Genomic DNA, 12,017 nt, shown 5'->3' on the forward strand with positions numbered 1-12,017 from the left:
GGGAAATCCCTAAAAGGGCATTCTTTCCAATGTCCACTTCAGATGTAGCCAAGGAGGCCATGGTGGACGTGGAAGAATGTCCCATAGGGTGGAGCCATGAGTTACGGAGAAAAATAGACTTCTGTCTAATGTCCTCTTAGCAAAATCAGGGTCTAATCAAGAAACCTGTTCTATCTTCAGAATAGAGATTTTTCTAATACCTGTCCAGCAAAATTCCATCATTGCTATGGCATAATAATGCTGAGTACTCCCCATGCTTTCTATTTGTGAATGGAAGTTTCATTGTGGTTATTCTATCTCCCTCCCCACTGTATAATGGTGTGTGTGTGAGAGAGAGAGATGAGTTCATAGGTGATTGAATCATAAGAACAACATTTGGTCATGATCGATAGATAATAAGGGGGAGTCAGCATTCCTCTGAGGGTCCTGGACTTTGAAAATAATTGGATGGGGCTTTGGATTGCCTCCCTTGGGGAGAAAAAGTGAAATGGATATTCAATGACTAAAGTGTTGGACAGTGACTGAGAATGGTGTGTGTTCACCAAAACCTGTTTCCTCTACTTCTTGAGCCCACAGACAGACAGACCCGTTGTCCATCTTCCCTTGTAGTTACATGGGGCCAAGTGCCCGAATTCTGTGGGTAGAAGTGCGTTATGCCACTTCCGGTCCTGGCCCATAGACACTTCACAGGATCGCCTACTTTCTGTCTTTATCCATAGGCTGACTTGACGGCAATGCCCCAGGGGACTTTGGAAGATGTATTCTGATGGTGGAGACTCAGTCAACCTTTGTCCCTGAATAACTGCATGGCACCTCCCTATACGCCCACCCTGAGCCACTGGTCTTTGTGAACTTCCACTGTATTAAGTCAAAGACATCTGGAGGTTATCTATTTTAGCAGCTACCAGTATTCCCTACAAGTCATCCCCTACATTCTTTGATACCCTTTAACTTGTATTAATAAACCGATAGTTACAGAGAGCAAAGAATGAGCTTTGGCAGCTGGGTAGCCAATAGTACAGAAAGAAGTAGATTACCTTGCTGCATTTGGACATCCCAGAGAATGGAAAAGTTAAAGCATATGGTCATGGCTCCAGACATTGAGTGGAGTTATTTTACAATCCTGTTTCTGAGCCACCCCCCATGACCTTAAAACTCTTTTCACAATTCCGGTCACTGAAGCAGCAGCAGGGCCTGTGAGAGAACCACCCCTTACTACCACTGAAAACCTTTATTCTGCTGTGGATGTGCTTACAACATGTCTCTCTTCGAGCAGTTTTCTGCAATGGGGTCAACATATTTTTCCGCAGAGCGTAAATCCTGGAAATGTCTGACTAACTCTAGCATCATGTCTTAAGGGGGTAAAATAGTTTTGCTATCTGGCCCCAGGAATGTAGGCCTGCTAATTTCAAGTAATTCATCTCATGGGGTGTTTTTGTGTGTTTGCATGTTTTCCTTGGTCAACTATACAGTCATCTCATTGCAGCCAGAAGCAATTTGTTTCTCTGAAACCGTCCAGCTTACATGTTTTGCTTTCCAACCAGGAAGGGCGTTGTGGGGAACAGTTCTGTCTGACACAGACTGATTCATGATTGCATTAGGGAAATAGTTTCTTGTCATCTTATTAGAATATGAATTTGGCTGCTGAGTGAGGCTTCGGTTCAGTTTGCACAAGAACAGAAGAGAATAAGGTTGCTTTTGAGTCTGTATGTGATTCTGTGTGCCTGTCTTTTATTATGCAATGAGACAAAAAAAATAAATAAAGTGGATTCTCAGAGCCCTAGAACATGCATGATTTGTCATGAAAACGGGAAGCAGGTTTCTGGGAAGCCATGCTTAGGCCCAATTCAAGAGTTTTGAATCTGATGATTTATTTAGGAAGTCTGATGGGAGGAAGCCTGGCCCTAACTGGCTGAGGCCAGCATAAAAAGAGCTAACAGGAGGTTGTACTTGATTTTTGTCAATAAAAGGAAGCCTCCACCGCTTGCCTCACACCTTCTGAAAGCCTGAGGAAGATAATTTCAGAGACTGTGTCTTGGATTGTATTATGCCATTCATCTGAGAGATTCCTCCCTGGGGAATGAGAATTTGAGATTCGGGGATCTGGTGATAGAATTTTACAGTTACGCATGGCAGCAAAGCTGAGTTGGATCCACTGACTGATCCTTTCCTTCATCATGTATTTATTAATAGTTGCCACAGTAGAGGTCCTAAGCCAGAACCTGGGGGTACAGTGGGGAGCAACACAAAGAGCTTTAGCCCCTTTGAAATTTACAGGCCAAAGTGGGAGACAGATCAGTGCAGAGACTCAATTATAGTGAAGCATAGGGAATGCTATGAAGTGGGTAGCAGAGCTGTGAAGGACTGTCAGAGAACGGTCAGCCCATCCAGCTTTGTGGAAGGGCCAGGGAGGGCTTTTTGGAAGAAATGATGTCTAGACTGTGACACATGAGATGAGGGGAAAGCAGCTAGGTAAAGGACTGGGGTCAGGGTCAGGGTCAGGGAAACTGGGTGATTGAATGGAATGGGCTGATGAGTTTTAAGAGAGGGGATCACAGAGACTGTATTGTGGGAACACAGTGCAAGTAACAAATGACTAGATTCTAACACGGGAGGCAAGAAAAGTTGAAATCTGACTGAAGGCAGGAGTCGGATCTTGCTGAGCCTTATGGAATATTTTTAAAAAGGCTGCCCTGTATTTCAAGAGAGATGAGATATATATTCTTTTTCAGATTCTTTTCCATTGCAGGTTGTCACACACAAGGTATTGAAAATAGTTCCCTTTGCTACACAGTAGGTCCTTGTTGTTTATTTTATATATAGTAGTGTTTATCTGTTAACCCCAAACTCCTAATTTCATGTGTGCATTTTTCATGTAAAACAGTATTATCCAGGGGACCTCAAGTTCTTAGGTTTTCAATCAGATAATATTGAAAAATGGGCTTCCAGGTTAAACAATTCAGGTAGCATGAGAAGAAGTTAAATTTCTTTACTAAGAAACTGAATATGTTAATGTGTCTTGTGACTCTGAGAAAGGAACACGATCTGCAACACTCTTTAAACTTTAAGATTCTCCTAGTGTGCCTGACCACAGAAACCTTTTTAGTTTTGGGTGGAGCATCATAAAGCATAGGGCTGATTGTAAGCCATTTAGAAAAAAGACACCACGTCTCTGAGGCTGAGCACTGCCTCTGGGGCCGGGGGATCCCAGCCCCACTCCGGCCCCTCCCCTGGCCTGGGCTTTGCATGTGTCTCTGTGACCAGGGCACCCAGTGGCTAACACACTAACGGCTATTGGATTCCTCTCTCCAGGAGAGACAATTTGTCGGTTTGCTAAAGACTCCGGGGATTCATTCTGAGAGTGAAGGAACAGGACTCAGAAATGCCGTTCCTTTGTCAAAACAAACACAGGCGCCCCTGCGTCAGCAAACCCCACGGAGAGTAACTTGCTCAATATTTGAAATAGAGTTTAAAGGAGGATTTGGGGTCTTAAACTTGACATTGAGGAGAAAAAAAAAATCTTTGTTAAGAAAGAGCATATGTGACACAAGAGCTGGGCAGCTGAAAATCCTGGTTAATTTTGACACCTCCAGATTTTTAATTGAAAATAAGATATAGAAAACTCTCCTCATCTTTCAGACAAATAAAACCTGTCATAAAAGGCAAGAAGCTCCAGGTGACATCTGCCTAAGGACATGATGTTTTGAAAACAGCAAAAGTAGGAGAGAATTCAACATTTGTTGAAAATCTTAAAGGGCCACAACCCCATATCCAGAGGAGTTTCCTGAAATGTACTTTCTCAACATATTCTTACCAATACATATAATTTTCACCAGCTCTTTGTCTTTGGATCTTACAAATATCATTAGAAGGGTGACTCACATTAACTGAACGGATAAATTTATGATTTAAGAAAGATATTAATAGTAACAATACTCAAAGAATAGAAAGACTCAACGGTTTACATAATATCACCACCCCCCCACCCCCGCCAGTCTAGTATGAATCCTTGACCAGGTTTTCAAAAACTGTAAGAGAACCAGTTAAATGCAGGCAGGTTAAAGTAAAAAGATAAAGGCTGAATCTTATCAGGAAGAGAACTCTCCCTCCCTCTACCACAGCCACCCCCCACCCACGCCCCAGTCACGCCAACTGGACTATCTGCCAAGTACTTTCCACAATAACTTTTATTAATTTCATAATCCTAAGAGGCTCATATTATTCCCAATTTGCTAGTGAATAAATTGAGTTCAGAGAACTTAGGAAACTCTCTAAGTCCTCATAGTTGAGTGTTGAATTCATATTTTAACCCATATTCTCCAGTGACTGCACGATCTCTGTTCAATGTTTTTGCTTCCAAAGCCAAAGTTGTCCCCCCAAATACATTTAAGTTGAAAGTCAAAAACAATAGATCTGGGACAAGTAAGGAAACTACTACTGTTTTTAAATCAAATAGAATCCACGGATGGGAAGAAGTGGCACTGGAAATGAAATCGTTTCTCCAAATCTGTTCATTTTATTCAGCACGCATTGATCTAACTCTGACCAGGCATAGGTTTAAGCACTTTGCAAATAAAGGTCCTCCTACTAGCCCTATGAAGTAGGTGTGATTAGCATCTCCCTTTTACAGAAAAAGAAACAGAGAGGTTAAGTAATTTGCCCAAGGTTCCCCAGCTTATAAGTTGCAGAGCAGAGTCCAGACCCAGGAAAGCAGGCTCCCAAGTCCGTGTTTTTAACCTCTCGGTTACGTGCATCTTTGATGGACCACGCCAGGTCTCAGGAACAGCTGCGTTAGAGTGCCGGGTCAGATGTTCGCCTTTACAGCGTGTCTACTTGCCTAACATAAGTTGCGCTTTAGGCCAAAGCAGATTTTCAAAGCTTTCCTGACTCCTGCTTTGTCAGGGAACAGGAGGCCTGGATGTCTATATCTGATGAGGATCTCGTAACCCTGTACAACCTGCCTGTGCTTTTCTCAGGGGTGGTCTATTTTCCGCAGCCATGGTGAATTAAAACCCCACTGGTTTCCCATTTGGGTGGGCAGTGGGTGGGAGGTTTGTATTGCCCAGAGGGTCAGAAGCATCTTATTGGCACAGAGTAATAAAGAGGATCACTTTGTGTTCTCCATGTTCTAGGAAAACCCAGATTAAGAGTAACCCTTGCCACTGCTAACACACACACACTCGCACACACAGCTGAGTCCGGATCCATATGAACAAACATCTGTGCAGAGGCCTGACAGAGCAGTATTGTGCTTGTGCTAAGGGCTGGGAGCCCTCCCAGCAATCGTTTTACCAGAGTTAAACCTACAACTGGCCCTATAAATAATTACCACATTGAAAAATAAGGGGGTGTAATCATACAAGCACTTTTGAAAAGCAGCTTACTGATTGACAAAGTACTTCATGATGTTAAAACCTTCCCACTGAAGTCACTTTCCTCTATCTAGGTCAAGGCATAAACAAGCAATGTTTTTTTCCTCCCTGCTGAAAGACAAATTACACAAGCCATGAAGCAAAAGATAGCACAAGATATAAATACAATTCTCTTTAAATTGTGACATAGACACTCGCTTCAGCTCATCATTTTCTTTTATGTAAAATAATGGTAAAAAGTTCCTTTGACTTCTATTTTCCATTGGTCTTCTAACTTTAATAAAATTTCCGTTTGTTTCTTTTTCACATTTTCACTTCAGGAAGGTCTGAGACACAAGATTTAAATTGTCAAGTTTAATTGGTTTTTAAAAGACACATGAAGTATTGATAGAAAAAATTTTTTCAAATAGCCTATTTAATCTAGGGAGTACTATGTAAAATATGTCTCCTTTGACCAGAAACTAACTGGTAGCAGATCTACGCAGCTCTGGATTTTTCCAGCCAAAGACACTGGAAAATTTCACCTTCTGGGCTGAACGTGCAAACCCATTCTGTTTTCAGAAAGTCAATTGCTGGAATGCCCTGGGCGTCTGGAAAGAAGAGTGCTTGCCTGCGAGGTATGTTGACGTTTTGCTGAAGAAGAGAATGACCGCAATGCTGAGAATCATGACTGACCCTCAGCATTTCCAGATGTGGAACCAAGTGTCAGCATAAATTTCCCCAGATTCGTTTCAGGTCCGGGCTTGGCTCCCAGTGCTGCCCAGAACACACAGGCAGAAGGCACCGAGGTAGGGACTCTCATGCCCTATGTCCACCCAGCATATATCTTATGTGTAAGCCAGCTCTACAGAGACAAAGCAGAGACACAATGTTGGCTATAGGTAAGATCTTCCAAATCTCCAATACCAGAGAAAGAAATTCCAAGAAAGCAAGGAGCATGGGGACCCAAGACAGAGTCCATCCTTCGCTTACATTTCTTAAGCTTTGTTTCAAGACAAAGATTTTTAATTCTTTTCCCTTGACACTTCTGTTCCTACACATTTCCATGTGTATATATGGCTATATAATCTTTACAATCATAATTTAAATTATTGATAATATTCCTTTGGGTAGCTATCTTGTAACTTAATTCATCATTTTTCTGCTCTTGAAAATTGGGCACCTTCTGATCGTTTAATGAAGTAAATAATCTTAATTAGTATTTCCATGGATATGATTACCCTCAAACCATTTTGTGATGTTTCCTATTTTCAGAGTGCTTCTTTCAATGGAATTTACATGGGTCATTAGTATACATATCCTTTTAGCTCTTTAGTCACACCATTGCTTGGAAATCCATTAACAAGCAAGTCAAAAAATAAATCTGAGAAAATGTCCGTTTAATAAAATCTGAAGGTAAATAAATCTGTTGTGAGATCCATGTAAGACTTTAAAAATCAAAATAATTTTTTAAATGCAAAAATGGAAAAAATAGACAAAAGTTCCCACAATCTTAACCATTCTAATTAATAATTACACAACCACATATACCAGAATGACACTGTTGTGTTATTTTTGTCCAGCCCTTTTGCATTTACAGAGACAAAACAGCATAGCAAACGTATATTAAAACATTAAATAAAATGCTTGCTCTGTGCCAGGAATTTTTGTATGAGTTTTATGTGATAGAAACTTATTTAACCCTTGGGGGAAAAAAAACCTATGAGGAAGCCATTACTGTTTTTCCTAATTTACAAATGAGGAAATGAGCATCAGAGAGATTAAGTAAGCTACCCAAGGTCACAGCTGGTAGGTGACAGGGCTGGGACATGAACCTAGCCAGCTTAGCTCAGTGATCTTTGCTCTTAACCACTATACTTACTGACTTTCTAGAATGCACACATAAGTCTGTATTTGGCTCTCTTCAGTAATGTTACATCATATATATACTTCCATATGTATGTGTGGCTATATAGATTTTATAACAATCATTTTAATTCTTGCATAACACCACCATAAATTTTTCCATAATAATTCAATGCACCCACTACTGAAAATTGAGTTTCTCTAATTGTTCAAAGTTATTAATGATCTATGATAAATTATTTCATGAACATGATTGTTCAATCCATTTTCAGAATTTCATTGGCATAGATTCCCATAAATGGTACTTCTAGATCAAAAAGTAAACATTTAATGACTCGATACATATTTCAAGAATGATTTCCAAAAGAGTCATTCCAATTTACATCACCAACATTACCATATGAGAACACTAGATTCTTTGAAACCTAGCCAGGATTGGATATTTGTAATAGTTGTATTTTGTAAAATTCATTATTTTCAGATGTATGGCTTTGGCAAATGTCTGTAATCATGTACCCACTACCTCAGTCAAGATATAAAATATTTTCTTCACCCTCACCCCCAAAATTCTCTTTGTAGACAATCTCCTCCCCAGATTGCCAGTCCCTGGCTTTCTCTAATGTGTCTTCTGTCCCTACAGTTTTTCTTCTTCCAGAGTGTCATATATATGGACTCATAAAGTATGTATGGTTCCTTGGTGTGGTTTCTGTCACAGCATAACGATATTTGAAATTTTGCCATATTATTGCATACAGCAGCAACTGTTCTTTCTTCTAGCAGCATGGTATTCTTCTGTATGAATGCACCGCCATTTGTTTATCCATTAGCCAGTTGGGCTGTTTCCTCTTTGGACAATTATGAATCAAGTGGCTATAAATATTTGCAAACAACTTTTTAAAATCTTCTTTGAGGAATTTTTGTCCAAGTAATTTTCTTTACCAGTATCTTTGGTTTTTGTTATCTACTTATTTCAGCTCCAGGTTGAAAATTTTTCTCTTTTTCAGCCATTCCATATTTGTTTATCCTGGCCTTTAAAGTTATTTTTCACCTTTAGTTCTAAAATGTGGTGAAATCAATCAGTCTCTTCCCTTGTTAATTATTCTGTTACGTCTATGCTTAGAATCTTACTTTGTCTTCTATACTTAGTAAATTACACCTATGTTTAGAATTTTGAAAAATATTACGTTTCCTTCATTGGTAGTTAGTTGGAATTTTTATATTGAATTTCTACTCACTTGGAATTGATTTTGATTCATGGGATAATAACTTTAATGTTTAACTATTCTATGATACTACTTGTATTGATAAATATCCTACCACAGAAGTCCACAATGACAGTAGGTAAAGCCTGTGAAAAAGACATTTTCAGCCCCTTGTGTTCTTACAGGCTTCAAAAAGATGGAATTAGTAAAAAACATATCCACTCTTGACTAGCTTTTAGAGGAGTTAAAAATCAAATGATGTATTCGTCAGGGTTTTCCAGAGAAAGAGAACCAATAGGAGATATGCGTGTGTGTGTGTGTGTGTGTGTGTGTACGCGTGCGTGCATGTGTGCTGTTTATTATAAGAAATTTGTTCACATAACTAGGAGGCTGTGAAGTCTTAAGGTCTGCTGTCTGAAAGTTGGAGACCTGGGAAAACTGGTGCTAAAGCTGTAGCCTGGGTCCAAAGCCTTGAGAACCAGGTATAAGCCCCAGTCCCAGAGCAGATGACCAGTGCCTCAGCTTCAGGAGTCAGGCAGAGAGCACATGCTCCCTTCCTCCACCTTTTTGTTCTATTAGTCCTAGCTCTTAAAGGATTGGATGGTGCCTGCCCACACTGGGGAGGGCCATCCACTTTACCTGGTCTACTGATTCAAATATTAATCTCATCTGCAAAGCTCTCACAAACATACCCAGAAACAATATTTAGCCAAATATCTGGGTGCTCCCAGGACCCAGTCAAGTTGACATGTAAAATCAACCATCACAGATGTCTAGTTAAGTGGCAGGATAATTCAGGTTAAATATTTCTGTTCCTGTCAGTAGCTACAGTTGCTGTAGTCCTAGAACGTATACGAATGGAAGGTATTTGACATCTTTGATTTCTTGTCAGATTAGGGCAATGGAAAGTGAGATAGGCCCACCATCAGAAAGGGGAGATCTAAGTGTGGGTGGGTGGAGGAGACTAGGAAGCTTTCAGAGAGGAGGTGGGTTACTTGAGGGGAAAAAAAAAGAGAGAGAGATTGAAGCTCTCAGGCGTCATTCAGCAATTTAATGTTGTCTGTGGAATCCACTGGCCATCAATCTTGATGAGCTGCCCTGGCCAAAGGGGTCAAGCTTAAGCTCCCCCACCAGAGCTCTTCATCTGCTCTCTGGGTAGGATGCTGGGCAGCCATGGTTGCTGCTCCTGCCTGCCCATCCACTCCCTCTTACTTGTGGTAGAAGAATCTAATCCTGGGGAGGCTGGATTATATCAGCATCTAATGTCTGAAATGAATAATCCATGGCTGTCAGACTCCCACAAGAAGTGTGATAATAGATTTAGGAAAATATGGGAATGTACTCACCCTTACATGTTTGTAAAGATGGTCGCCTCACTTTAATGGGCAGATAATTCGAGGCAAAAAATATCCAGACTTGGAATATAGAGACTTGCTATTTACTTGCTGTGTGACTTGGGCATGTTGCCTATCCTCTCTGAGTCTTGGTTTTTGCTAAGGCAAAAAAGGAATTCAGTTCTCTAGAAACAAGTTTATGAAGTTTTCTGTCCAGGCCCTTGAGATCAGTAGCTGTGAGCCTATTATTGGTTTACTTAGTTTTACAAACTCACAATAGATGTGTCCATCGCACTTAGGTAAGTTGATTCATTTTCTAAAGAAATAGAGCAATTCACCATTTGAGTGAAACTGCTGGTAGTTCCTCTGGTTAATCCAATGGATTTCCCCTTGATTATTAATTAATTAATATAGATAGGTTGTTGTTGTTGTCATTTAGTCACTAAGTCATTTCCATTTCTTTGTGGCCCATGAAATGTAGCCCGCCAGGCTTCTCAGTCTATGGGATTTCCCAGGCAAGAATACTGGAGTGGGTTGCCATTTCCTTCTCCAGGGAATCTTCCTGATTGAACCCACATCTTCTGCATTGACAGGAGGATTCTTGACCACTGAGCCACTCACTCCCCTATTCAGGGGAGCCTAGATAGATACATAGAAAGAAAGAAATATTTAGCCAGTAGCCTCATTTAAAATGAGAAACTATGTTGGTCAGCTAGGCAATCCTCTTCCTCCCCTGAGTAATTCTCAAAAGAGGCACCACTAGACATGAGCCTCCCCCAGTGGGTCTCCCACATTTATTACCTTTGGGATAAATTTCTTGGCCATCTTCTAGGAAAACAGGAAAGGTGCCTCCAAAAGCCAGATTTGAGATTTGCATCTGTGCTTTACTTCTAGCCCCCTTCAAAGCTATTGCCATGACAACCAGCATCACTCTGGGTATCTTGTCCAGAGTATACTGACATCTAATCCAGTGTGACAGAGCATAGGACCACAGCCTTCAAATTTAGTACTGATTGAGACTCAGTAAAAGGATGAGCCTCTGGACAACCTGGACTAGACAGTGAGGGACCAGAAAAGAAGACCACGGTGGCTTAGGTGTGTTGACTGTAGCTGGCAGATTTGTGAGCCTGCATGAAAACGCCTTTGAAGATGCCCCCAGTGAGCTGAAGGGACTCTGAAGGGGGTGAGGACTGTTGTCCTGAAAACAAACAAGTGGGAATTCTAATTTGGCTTTAATCTTAGTGTGATCACACGGGAGTTCACAAGTTGCTGAAGCCGTAATGAGGCCTCTTTTCAATTTCCTCCCAACTAGCAGGCTCAACCCACTCCAGTATTCTTGCCTGGAGAATCCCAGGGACAGAGGAGCCTGGTGGGCTGCCATCTGTGGGGTCGCACAGAGTTGGACACGACTGAAGCAACGCAGCAGCAGCAGCAGCAGTAGGCTCCAACTTTGCCCCTGGGGTCAGGGTGCTCTTATGCCTCTTACACATCATCATCACTCTACTTCCACTCTCTGGGCCAGAGTCAGCTTTTTCTCTCAGCATCTTAGGTCCCTTGAGAAAAATATTTCCTCAATCTGGGCTCCATGCCAGCAACTGGTCAAAACTGCCCTCCTCACAGCATTTTATCCAGTAATCTAGTTTATGTCCACTGGCATCTGTCCCTGGAGGCATTTTCATTTTTAATGTAGTTTTAAAAATCAAGGTTATACTGCACAACATTTAAAGAATCAAATGTATCTACAAAGTTTCCCCAAAACACAGCAGCCTCTCCCCATCCATATACCATGTCTCCAAAGCCCTTTCAACTCCTTTGGCCTTTCTTGTGGTTCAAGTACAATTCTTGATTTTTCAGTGTTAAGCATCATCTATTAACTTTCAACTATGGAAGATGAGGATTTATCTTTCTTTCCCATCCCCACCTAACTCTGCCACACAGAGACTTTTTTGGCTCCGTCTATTGTAATTTTGGTTAGACTGATGTGTAGTACTTGATGACTTTGTAAACTTCATACCTGAGTCATGTATGATTATCTTCCAGCACAAACATTTGTTGTCCTAAAGTTAATAACGGTTTTGGTTTTACATGAGCTTAGTTTCCTGTGCTGTGGTCATTACCATATTCCTAAACCGTCCCCCAGTTGTATCCCTCTTTCAATGTCTTCACATACATTAGAGAGTCTATTAATTTTATATGCTGTGAAATGGTCCCTCCTGGAGTCTGCCCTGTGGGCCTCATCACAATTGTCATCTTGGGATTGCCCT

The sequence above is a fragment of the Bubalus bubalis genome, chromosome 7 (genome assembly GCF_019923935.1).
Source record: "Bubalus bubalis isolate 160015118507 breed Murrah chromosome 7, NDDB_SH_1, whole genome shotgun sequence".
Classification (NCBI taxonomy): Eukaryota; Metazoa; Chordata; class Mammalia; order Artiodactyla; family Bovidae; genus Bubalus; species Bubalus bubalis.